We start from the raw sequence: 13694 nt of genomic DNA, 5'->3' as shown, positions 1-13694 counted from the left end.
AAGTCAGAGCCCTTACCTATTTCGAATAGACATGTGATATGTAACAGACTAAGCGCTCCAGTTATAGGCAATATGCACTTATCCAGATCGTTCTGAAATGCCGTCGGAAATCTTTGTCAAGACCTCGGTTGATAGCTCAGAATGGTGGACAACGGACGGAAGACGAAAGTCAGGTGTGGAGTTAAGGACGACAGCAGTCATGTTTATTTTAGTTTATCGAGATCTAAATAATACAAGTTAATACATAAGAGAACGTACACCGTTGGCTGATGCTTGAAAAGCGAGAGTGTTTCGAGGTTTTTTTTAGCTCCTTTGAGAGTTTGCTCCATAGAACTGCAGCATAATAAATGAAAGATCTTCGGCCAAACCGTTTTTAGGTAGTTTTCGGAATGTGGAAGAGATGTTGGCCGGCAGAACGAACAACTCTGGATGGCTTATACACGTACATGAATTCGAGAAGACGTGATGGTGCGGATCCGTAGTGACATTGGTATGCCAATACCAGTAGCTTGAACTGCACACGTGCTGGTACAGGAAGCCCATGTAAATTGATGAGTACAGGTGTTATGTGTCCAAACTTCTTTGTCTTGAACACAATCCTTGCCGACAGTTTCGATTGGCTTAATTATATAATAATTATTTATAATCAGTAGGTAGGTTGAAGTACATTAGATTCTCCTTGTTTCAAATTGTTGAAACACTTGCTTAATAATGGTCCTATTACCTACTCAGAAACGTTTCACTCGTTGCAATGAAGAAGTTGACTCTCCGTAGAACTTGGTTTTTCTAAATATATTTGCTGTCTTAGTGTTCTTACGAGTACCCACTAACATGGCTCTCGTTTTCTCAGAGCCAGAAACAAATTTATTGAGGAAAGCCCACACATATCTAGAGTATGTGGTAAGTCTAAATTGTCAGTGTCAGTTTCCAGTGTCTGTACCAATCTGCTGAATTCACAAGCGAGAACAGCGTTTGTAATTTTCAGTTGATCTCTAGCTGTCTTTAGTGTTTAATATTCACTCTAGGTAGCCTACCACGCCACTGATCAAGATACTCACCCGTGAAGATCCCTATTAGAATTTATCCTCAGTAACCCATGCTTGTAGTAATCAGCGGGTCGGGTGATCAGGCTCGCTGACCTGGTTGACACGTCATTAAGTCTTAATTGTATAGCTCGATGCTCATGATGTTGGATCGTCTGGTCCAGACTCGACTATTTCCATCCCGCTAACATGTAGGTGGAATATTGCTGAGTGCCAAGATAAAACAAGACTCACCCACTCACTCACCAAGACACAACAGTGGGCGAAGACCTTCTGCTTCTGCAGTGTCCTCTCACTCTAACCAAACATGATTACACTAGAGACCCGATGACTTACGGAATCTGTGTATTTCCTGCAACCTTCTTGGTTACACTGATGAGGAAAGTTATTCAACCTCATGGTAACACTTAACTGGAAGATTGATGAACTGAATGCTTCATCACCAATGAAATCAAATATACAGAGTGTTCGTTCCAATCAGTGATTGAAATGTACGCAAGTGGTAATTAAGGGCGGGATTCTTTGTTCTGGGACATTCAAAATTTAGTCAGTCTTTGACTAGTGCTTGGTATGTGTTCAGATGATCGGTGGTCAGGCTTGCTGACTTGGTTGACACACGTCATCGGTTCCCAATTGAGCAGATCGATGCTCATGTTGTTGACCACTGGATTGTCTGGTCCAGACTTGGTTATTTACAGACCATATAGCTGGAATATTGCTGAGTGCGGCGTACAACTAAATTCACTCACTCACTCACACCCAAAAGACAGACCCCCATAAGACACACTCAATGAGTACATAAATTAGCTCAGCCATGCCACCCCCATTCAGTTAATGAGCTGACCCGTATTCAGTAGAGAGTATAATAATTCAAGCAATACTCAATCATCAAAAGAATTTCATTACTCAAGGTATAAAAACACATTTATTCCTGAGCCTTATCTTAAATTAACCTTTCAAAGTAGCTAACAAAATTTAGGAAAACAAATCAAAGGTTGCCAATAGAAATAGGGTGCTGGCTGAATATTTTGAAAGAAAATCAAATTTGTAATCTTTGTAGTTAAGCTATATCGGACAAATTCCATTTTTAACAAATATGCCCACCACTTGTTGAACAATGGATATCATTTTTACCAAAATATTTATGTGTGAATCCCTCTATCTGTACATTTTTCTCATGAAATGATTTATTAACCACTCACTCTCAAATTATCCAAATATATGAAACACTGTGGCTTTTCAAATGATATCATGTAAATATTTTATTCATATTTGTATATACCTGTATGGTCTATGTTTCACCTTTCGCTTTTTGTATTTTTTGAGAATAAAAATTCTGTTCTGTTCTGCTACCAGAGTCACTACAGAGTATAGTAAAAACACATTCCCATCTCTCTTAGTTTCCAAGTGAATAGACAGAATGTTCTCAAGCAGTTTGATGCAATAGGCATTAATTTATAAATCATAAATCATTACATGAATTTATAAAAGTATAGTTAATGCCTTTTTATTTGGGCACATACCATTATTATCAAGGGTACAGCTTAATTAAGTCATATGCAACCAACCATAAAATGTGTTGTTTTAAGCGGTCTTTTTGGAGGTCTGCCTTATGGGAAGATATCACTTAATCCATCAATGTGTTAAGCTCGAGCTACTGCTGCCATTAGTGTTATAATAAACGGTTGGTACCGGTCATTTGTTGACAGCCAAAGATTTTTTCTAAGAATCATATTTCAATCTGAACTAACACAGATTCAGTAAAAATTTCTCAATTTTATTTGACTTTAACAACATTCATGGCGCAAACACTAATGTCAATAAGAGTCACAAAAAAATGAAACAATATTTGTTGCTCTTGTTAAAAGTATGAAAGAGCAAACCATATGATCTAAAGTCAAATCAAACCTGAATGCATTTCATGCAAAAAGAGAGCATATTCAAAACTCATATGCAAGAACCAAATGTTTTTAGAAAGGATAACCTTGATAGACTATCAAACTGTCCAATTCTAATCCTAAATTCACCTGGCAAGAATGTAATAATTCTTCAAAGGCATTTAGAAGTTGGCATAGTAATACATGACAATCTTATGGATAGCAACTTCTTGGGTTTATTTTCACGACGTTTCAGGGCTTATCCTAGCCCCCTCATCAGGTTGAGCTGAACTGGGCCCCGTTTCACAAAACTCTTGTAAGCCTAAGACTCTCGTAACTTTCCTCATAGCATTTGCACCTCCTATGTTACAGTATGCCAGGTACAAGACCTACGAGAAACGTTACGAGATCTTAGGCTTACGAGAGTTTTGTGAAACAGGCCCCAGAAAAGTAAGGCTAACTGTTAACTCTGCCCATGACTTCACAATGCTTATGATGTCACAATGCTATGACAACATGATACCAGTAGCTAACAGGAATGCTATGACATATATGCTTTTACTGTTCAGTTCACATCAACCTGATGATTTCATGTATAAGAATATAATAACACAAAAAATACCAATATGCCAACAGGACATGTGGAACCACACCCCTCAGATCTAATGAATATTTTTAACACATATAATTTAGAATCAGCCCTAAATATCATAATTCTGCACAAAATTACTACCAGTAAGCATAAAAACAATCCCTTAAATGCAGAAATCAATGCAAATGAGGTTAAGGCTTGCATAAATCAACTTATGCGCAAAATGAGTACAGGCCTTGATGATATCAGTACAACATTCTTTAATGAATTGCTAAAATCAATCAGTCCTGTTATAAAGGTCACTTCTGCAAGCTGTTCAGCAATAGGTTTAAATCAGGCCACTTTCCAAACATATGTACAACTCATCACACCACTTCATAAGAAACGAGACAAAGCTGACCCAAATAACCACCATGAGCAATAGCCTGGGTAAGTTATAATACAAAACTTCAGATAATCTGTTTGTTCTAAAGTCTCTATTTGATAACTATATACATAGTCAGATATATATCTATGCTTGCTACATTGATTTCATAAAAGCCTTTGACAAAGTTGACAGAAATATGTTGCTCAACACAATATACATGGAATTGCTGGTAACCTGTTACTATCCAATATACTCCTTGTACTCAAATGGGAAATACCAGCTACAAATGTCTCAAGGGTTGTCTAATATGTCTGCCTCAAACACTGGTGTCTGATAATGATGCACATTATCACCATCATTCTTTAACATATTTATAAATGATATACATATATATGTACAACCAGAAATACCAGGACTAAAACTGAATAATGTTTAAATTTGTCATTTATTATTTGCTCATAATCTCGTTATTATCAGCTTCACCCCTTAAATTGCAAATGCTACTGATCAATGTATCATGATATTGCATTGTAAATAATCTACAAATTGACTATGACAAATCCAAATAGTTATCTTCGGAAAGAGCAATGAATGCAACAAACACTGTAAATGGTCAGCACAAGGGAAAACATCAGATTCAGCTGACAGGTACTTATATCTTGGAATACAACTTCATGGAAAGTTCAAAAGTTGTATACAAGTGCTCACTAGGAAAGCCACACATGCTTATCACAGGTCTTATCATATGAGGATAGTTTCTCACAAACACAACACCATTCACAATGGTATATTGGTAAAATATTCACAAGAAATAATCTGGAACAGATTAATAAGTCTTGAAATGGTAGTGAACATATGTATCTCAATTACCAAAGTGTATTCAGAGATGAAGTCTATGAAAGTGTAATTCTTGTAAAAGACCATCTTTACTTGAAAAGATCATGTAAAAATGTACATTAGAAGATAGATGCAAGGGTAATTGATAATGATTCTTCACACATTTTTTAAACAGTAGTTCCAAATATCTGGATTTTGTTTACTTTGTTGGTTTGTTTAATTTCAATGTTTTTAGACTTTCCTAAACAAGATTGAGAAATATGAAATCTTACTGACCAAAAAAGAAACTTATTCACTCTCAAATTCATACTTATATTGTCGCGACGTTAAAATAAACAGCCAAACTTTCACTATTTTGTCTGCTTTTCACTTAAACTTTGACTGACTGAAAAAAGGAGATTGGACATTTTCTTTGTTTGACTGACTGAAAAAAAGATACTCAGTGCCCAATTTGTGTTAATTTTATTGAGTATATTTCTGCTTGAGAAACTAATTTTCTTGACAGAACATCTCTGTTCACACACTTTCTTCAAACCATCAATGAGTGGTTTTCTTTCCTGACACCTACATTTATACACAAAGAATTTTGACATCAATAGTAAGAAGTCAAAAACAATACATGACAGTATTTGAGCCACATCCAAATATAACAAGTACAGCAGAGAGCTTCAGATCAAACATATGGCCACATTTCTGAGTCATCTATCCATGGAAGTTATTCCAAAATATATCTACAAATGTACACAGGCAAAATATGTGAATTAAAATTTCTTCACATGAAAAACAAAAAATGCAGAGATTATTGTTTCTTTGTTTTATAGAAGAGGGAGTATATGGAAAGAATTCTTTGCAACAATCTGTATTAGAACCATTTGAGTTTTGTTTCTTGTGTGGCCTGAAAGCATATTTAATAGATTTTGACCCATTCAACATCTGAAACAATCTGATTTTGTCATTTATGCTGAGACTGGACTTGAACCTGTGTCAGTGAAACACAGTTTTTATCCACATGTCGCAGACAGAAGCTTGTAATGCTAAGAGGGACTGATGTAGATTCTTTTTCAATACATAGATCTTTTTTTTAACAAAATTTAAGTGCACTCAGTACACCACAGTATTCCAGACAGCTTGTGGAAATAGAGTATCTTTCTATGAAGTTCTTGTATAACATGAACAGACCATCAGAATTAACAATGTCACATATCTGGGAAATATCTTCATGCAGCCATTTTTCGCAAAGGAAGGCTTTTTCATTCATCTTGATATTTTTGTAAAGGAAATGCTTAAAGAATACTACAGTCACATCATGAAAAGCAGTATCTCAGCCTGTATTTTCAAGGTTATTGAACTTTGAATATTACAGTCTTTCTTCAAATTTGTTGATTAGAGTTTTATCAATGAAATGTGTTTCTGGCTCCCAGGTGCTCTGACTGAGAGAATATCCTTTCCATTTCACCCGATAATGCACCTTTCCCTCCAGGAGTCTTTTGTCTAAAATTTTTTCCTGTCTGTACACACCTGTAACACAATGAGACATGTTAAATATATATGTGATGCACAAATTAGTTCACCAAAATAAAGTACACCAGAAGAAAAATATATAGATAAAGCGAATTCCATGTTAAAAAAAATGTAGTGATGTTACACCTTAATGGTTACAACTATAATTAGTTGCATAGAAATAAAGAGGATGGATGCAAACATGTTTTGCCTTGAGTCCATTTGATTCATGATGAAGCTAGTATTATTCATACAAAGATGCAGATTGCCATCTGAAGTAAGATGTCAATTTGTAATATGTTATTAATTTGTTATCTTGAAATAGTCTAAACCAACTAAGCTTGAAATACAAGGAAGGACATATTTTCAACTTTATATGGCACATGCAGTTTCAAAGAGAAAGGACAACAATAACACTGTTATAAACACAAAGTGGATAATAAGATGGTTCAATGATTTGTAACTTGTGGTCATACCTTGGAGGGTTTTGGTTTTTCCTGAACCTTTCCTTGATCCTGATATCAGCAAAATGAAATATGAATTAATTATTACCCTCAAAGAACAATATTTTGTTCTATCTTATATGGTAACTGGTCGTTAACACTGTATAACTGGAGAAGTTATTAACATTACACAAGTTTCTGTTGTTAACACTCTTATGAGCAAGGATAAATTCAGCGATGAAAACATTGCGTCATTAGTAAATAAGTAATACTAATCAATTTCTGATAAAATATATAACCATTTCATTTTCTGCAATGATTATATTCTGTTCTAGATACAAGTACCTTATTAGAGATATATAGTCTGGTTCATAATTATTGAGAATTTTTCTTCTTACTTTGAGCTATCCTGACACCTCAACCGATTCACTGATACTTAAAACTAAGTAATGGTATAAGGGAGGTAACTCATCTTGGCCTACTGAGTATAGTACAATTAGAGTTACCTCCCCTGAATTTGTAGCAGACGTCATTTTCCTCAGCACTGTCAACAATGTCTGCTGAAGATAAAAGAAGGTTGATTTTTGAGTTGTGTAATCAAGGAATTGATGATGTAAATACATTGGCAGAGAGAACAGGAACTCCTCTTTCTACTGTGTATAGGATTAGGAAGAATTTTAAAGAGGGAAAGGATTTTGGGCACCAGAAAGGAGCAGGGAGACCCAGAAAATTGGACTTCTCAGATCGCGTCCGGCTGGGAATTTTAGCGTCTAAAAAGCAAAGGGCAAGCATCTCCAACATCAGGTATGAAATGATAGAAAGGGGATCAACAGTTGTATCGAAGTCTACAGTTAGAAGAAATTTGATTGATCTTGGATGGGAGAAAAAGACTGGAATTCCTTCTCCTCTCATGAAACAAGAACATAAAGACAGGCGTGTTGAGTGGTGTTTGGCACATGAAAACTTTGACTGGGAAAATGTGATTTTTACTGATGAAAGCTCAATATGGGTATATCCCAATAATGTGAAAATATGGACAAAGTCTGCGTCAGCACCGTTGTATCAACGACCTAAATACAGCCCAAAGGTTCATGTATGGGGAGGCATATCCTTATTAGGAACGACCCCGCTGTGTGTGTTTGAGGGAAATCTGACAAGTCAACGCTACACTAACATATTAGATAATTTTCTCCTTCCAAGTGCACATGTGTTTTATGGAAATGACTGGATTTTGCAGCAAGATAATGATCCTAAACACACCGCAAAACATGCCAAGCAGTGGTTTCAGGAGAAAAATGTGACTGCATTACCATTTCCTGCATATAGTCCTGACTTAAATCCCACTGAGAACATTTGGGGGATGATGAAGGAATGTGTGAATCAAAAGGGGTTGACAAAAATTGAAGACATGAAGAGAGAAGTGGTCCGATACTGGGACAGCATAACTCATGAGACACTAACCTCTCTGATAGGAAGTATGCCTACCCGTCTTAGACTGTGCCGTGAAGCTCAAGGAGACTTGATAAAATATTAAATTGTTACCTACACAACATGAAAACGTCAGTTCACTTTCACAATACATTCAATTTTATCTGGTTTGTTCTCGTTTAATAATATGAGATGCTTTAGCTATTCTCAATAATTTTGAACCATACTGTATCTACATGGTAGTTAGGACCATACCTTTTAGTTTTCTTCTTTTGACCAGAGGTTCTGGAATTTAGAAAGGATATAAAAACAAAGTTTTAAAAATAATTACCATGCCATAAACTTTAGTTAACACTCTGCTGATGTGAACCTCAATTGTTATTTTTTAAAAATATCACTGATTAGCTCACCCACAACTTCCTCAGTAATGAGGGAATGTCCACCACTTGCTAGTTCTTGTAACACTTAAAAAGAAATAGTATAACATAGCAGTCACCTTCAAACCAGGCAGAAAATTTGGAATTGTAAAATCAAGAGGATCATTCAAATATGTCTTACATGCAACTATACATAATTGATACTCACTTTCATATGTCACTGGTATAAGTTACAAAATTCATGAAAGCAAATAGAAATCATTTCAAGCTTATTCTGTAACTTCAACAGAGCAGTAAATTATTTAGCACCTTAAAATGAATGTTAGTATTTTAACTCTGAGTGTCCTAATTTGTGGTACATATGTTATTTGGAAAAAGACAGGTTGCATCATGGTTACAAAAGAGAAGTTCTTAATTTGATGTTATTCCAAGGTTTTGTCAACGATCGATAAAATAAATAACTTACGGACATTTACTGATGGTTGTGTTATTGACACTGTTGGAGCACATTTTGACACTAGTGGTGCAGGTTCTGACACTGTTGGTGTAGGTTCTGACACTGTTGGTGCAGGTTCTGACACTGTTGATGTAGGTTCTGAAACTGTTGGTGTAGGTAAAGATGTGGGTACTAATAGTGAGAAAATATGTATGAGTCATTACAAACAAACAGTAACTTATGAAGTTCTCAGGTTAACTAGTCTCTAAACACCTGTCCTAATTTTCGGTACACTTGAAATGGGCCTTGTGTTAAGGTTAGATATCAAAACTGTTTTACCATCACTTAACATAATTGAAACATTTAACACTTATTCATGACATATGAAATGCAAGGCTCTTTGTTTTATGGCATATAAGCCAGATAGGTGTTAAGTTCAAATTGCATGTGGTCAATGATTAAAGCTGTATACTACATACTGTCATTAGAGGACAGGCAGGCAGACACAGGCGTCAATAAACCAGACATCAAGTTTAGTCTGTGACACAGGCTGCTTATTATTGTTTTTTTGTATGTATTATTTATTTGTTTGTGTACACAAGCCACATTATACTTCTGGTCCTTCCTTTATATGTCAAGCCCTGCGAACCTATTCACTGCGCATGTGCTATGAGCACAGCATAGCATAGCTGTTGAAACCACTTTTCACTCCAGTACTGTGGTGAAAATAGTGAATCAGTTGAACCTCAATTTTTGCGGTTCATTTTTCATTGTACTATTTTTCAGCTTAATAAGTTGGATTTGCGTTTTGAGTTGTGTTTGCATTAAGATTCATACAGTGAAAACTTCATACAAAAGTGAAAATGAGTTCTGAAGTAACAGTGAAAAAATATTCTGATCACAAATGCATATATGCTTTGTCAAACTTATCTAAACTTCGTAAAAACGGAGTTTGAATACATATACATTACTCTAGCAGATGTGTAACCACAGGAATGATACGGGTTACTTAAAACAATGAAACTGAAACAAATCATCATGTGACAATCACGTCATTAATCAATCTGATTGGCTAATACAAACTAACAAATTACCCTCCAGTAATGGGACCGCTCCTGCAAAAATATACAGAGAAACCACAAAGCAACATGTTCTTTCATTTCATTTGTTTCAAGCAGTCAGGAAGATATACCATAAGGTTGAATTTTCAATGACATATCTCTGTAGAGTTAAAGTAATCCATTAATCAGTTGGTAGATGACCAGATGGTGGCCACATGAATACATGCAAAACACAAAACTGTAATGCAGGTCCTATATTGAAGTTTATGTAAATACAACAAGTGAATATATTTATACATATACTTTCACTTGTGTTACATAAAGATTGATACAGCAGTGTTCAAGCAGTGCGATTTGAGCATTCAAGTCATCACCTGACAAACCCTTTACTGATGTTATATCTGTGAGTGATAAGCTGGATAAGAACATGTTTCTCTGGCACTAACTGATCGAGGTATTACAAAAAATGCAAAGAAATGTAAGCATATGTTAATAAATAATAAACAAAGCATAAATAACAACAATACAGTATAAAGTAGAGACAAACAGATATTTCAGGCATATCATTTAGGTTGAGTGAGTGAGTGAGTGAGTGAGTGAGTTTAGTTTATACTGCACTCAGCATTATTACAGTTATATGGGGGCAGTTTGTACATAATGGAGTCTAGACCAGAAAACGCATCAATCAACAGCATATGCATCGATCTGTGCAACTGGTCAACCAAGTCAGCAGGGCCCATTAGTCACGTCTTACGACAAGCATGGGTTACTGAAGACCATTTCTAAACAGGACCTTCATGGGTCTCCTTATAATAGACAGGTGCTAATATCTGTTTGGCAATGCCAACACACATCTTTGATTCATGTCTAACACTTACCAACATGATTCAGTTGGGTGTCAAACTGTATTACCACAAGTCTTTGAACAGCAGTTAGAAGAGATTGTTCATCATCAAGTTGTCAATGGCAGATATCTTCAGTGATATAATGGTTAGACCTTGGGAAAGAGAAATAAAACAAAATACACATACAGTTCAGGTTTTCAGTAAAAACTCGACATGTGACAGCCCTAAGTATGTTTACACAGTTAATGCAACTATCAGGCTCCTTCACTCTACACTTTAGAACATGCCATATATGTAATTGGTGTTCGTGGATGACTCTTCTGGCAGGAAATCAACAAAATGTTTAAATGACAAATTCTATCAAACTTCATAGGCAGAATTTGTTTTTCCAAATAAAATAACTATGTGATAAACTCAATTGCAAACCATACTAAAACTGTGTTAGTACAAACTTTCAAGGAACAAATTGTAGTTTATTTTTGCACCCGCCTCGAGGTTGGCAGCTTAGAAAATAAGAATAGGCATTAGGGCCAGCCACATATTTGGGCGAGTGGCTTGGCTTGCTGATATCCCTTCTTCTGTCCCTGGCCCTTCGGTTTCCAATCTAAATCTGGAATTTATTAGAATGATTGTTTAATTAATAATATTTAGTAAAGAAATATTTTTGGATGTTGCTCGTTGACAGATATGTTTGAACTGACCTAAAACCATAAATGATGGCCATAAATATGGCGGAAATATTTACATTGATTATGCAAAAAATTTGCACAACAGGGAAAAAACATTTATGGGATACTGAACCCAACATGTGGCAAAAGATCAAACTGTTGAATTAGTTATACATAATAATTGCAAAATAGGAAAATAACATTTATGTGATAATACACAAACAAATATGGAAAAATATATAATTATATATACTATTATTACCTAAATGTATTCATTAAACCTTAATGAGGAGAAAAAACTTCACACTTTGTAATGTAAAACAAAAGGTTGGATAGATGTTTTCAGAACTTTTGAAAATGTACAACTGGACACAAACAAATGGATAGGTTTGAATAAAAAAAAGTATGCCTAACAAATAATGATTAACAGATACCTGTAACAGGGTGTGGAGTCATCCTACATAAGACATCCTTACCTTACCTTGTCAGCTTCTTGACAGGGTTAACCTCTTTAGTCATGTGTACAAGGTGTCCAAGTTTGGAAAGGAAGGTCAGAGGTTCGACTTGGAAATTTTGTGGCCCATAAACATTATGTGAACCCAAACAGTAGTTGGATAAAGCTTTTTGAGAAAGTGGGGTTGCACACTCTTGAGACACGTGGGAGTGCACATTTTATTTTCACCAGTTTTCAATGGCCACTTAATAAACTTTCAGGACAAAATGGGAGTTGCACAACAATGCATCCCCCTTTCTCCTCCTACCTCTACAGACCTGTGAAGGTCCTGGGGTAGAATAGGCCTTCAGCAACCCATGCTTGCCATAAAAGGTGACTATACTTGTCGTAAGAGGCGACTAACGGGATCGGGTGGTCAGACTAGCTGACTTGGTTGACAGATGTCATCGGTTCCCAAGTGCACAGATCGATGCTCATGTTGTTGATCACTGGATTGTCTGGTCCAGACTCGATTATTTACAGACCACCGCCATATAGCTGGAATATTGCTGAGTGCGGCGTAAAACTAAACTCACTCACTCACTCTTACCTCTACACCCCCCATCCCCACCCTATGCCAACTACATGCATACAGTATACTTGCTTTAATTGTGTATTCAGACAGTCCTGTCTGAAGACTTAGTTCTTGGAACCACTTGTTACATTTTTGACCAGCTGAAGTTAGGCCCTTAGCAAAAGCTGTTTCTAGGACAGAAAGCTGCTCTTTGGTAAGATCTTTTCTCTGTCGTTTCTGAAATATACGAAAGTGTCCACATGACTGAAACTAAAGCATGACATAATGTAACACTTGGTTAACTTTATTTATTGAATACTAGTATATGGGAGCTACTAACACATGAGTTATTGAAAGCATACAAAGCATCAAAGCACTATTTCCTAATAATGGGTATTTACCATCTAAAAACACAATATGACAACTCGTTTACCACATATGGTAATTATTCAATTGTGTTATGACAATACTTCTTTTTCATCACTTTATCAAGATTTAGGAATTATGGTATAATGTCACCATGTCAGCAAACACTGAGAACAATCTGAAATAGTGGTGTAAAGTCTACAGTGAAGACCAACAGAACATTTCCTCTGATAATACTTTAATGCACCCAGAGTAATTTCACGTTATCAAAAGAATGTTATATCAGTATATGAAATGTGACAGTGGTTCATTATTTTCATATACTATAAAATTGCTTTTTCAGGATTAAAAAATGTACTTCGATGTCTCACAAACTTACAAGAGTGGCTTAAAATATGGATAATACCCACATGTATGGTGAGTAAACCTCACACATAAAAATTAAAAGAAAATGTTTATGTTGAATTGCACCAAACTACAGAACAACAGGAAACCATTAACAAAGATATATAGTGATTATAGATAAGTACCCCAAAAAGTAACCAATATTCTTATTTCAACATGCATGATTTCTTCAATCATTTCTACAAATATATTTGTTTTTTGGGTCATATTGATTTCCAAGATAATGATTCAAAGCACTTTTGATATTTGTAATATATTATTTTATTGACATAAGATATGTACATATGTTACTGGCATGAACAAAAATGTCATTGGTTAAAGCTACTACACATCAGTGTTTCAGATACAGAATTCTTGTAGTGTGTGAAAAATGTGTGTGTGTGTTTCATTAATAATCAAAAGCAGAGGAAAAGAGGAAAAGGAGCTCACCTCAGTAGTGATG

The 13694-nt window shown here is 35.5% G+C and overlaps 1 long non-coding RNA gene across 1 annotated transcript; it reads right to left on the bottom strand.

Moving 5' to 3' along the window:
- Positions 1–2806: 2806 nt before the first annotated feature.
- On the bottom strand, positions 2807–11810 carry LOC137268318 (uncharacterized). Its single transcript, XR_010955026.1, has 6 exons — positions 10840–11810; positions 8931–9065; positions 8498–8551; positions 8343–8372; positions 6693–6731; positions 2807–6234 (listed from the first exon to the last, which is right to left on the bottom strand). It is a non-coding gene; the product is annotated as an uncharacterized lncRNA (long non-coding RNA).
- Between the last annotated feature and the right edge of the window lie 1884 nt (positions 11811–13694).

The sequence above is a fragment of the Haliotis asinina genome, chromosome 16, assembly GCF_037392515.1.
Source record: "Haliotis asinina isolate JCU_RB_2024 chromosome 16, JCU_Hal_asi_v2, whole genome shotgun sequence".
Taxonomy (NCBI): Eukaryota; Metazoa; Mollusca; class Gastropoda; order Lepetellida; family Haliotidae; genus Haliotis; species Haliotis asinina.
This window is presented reverse-complemented; position numbering and strand designations above follow the sequence as displayed.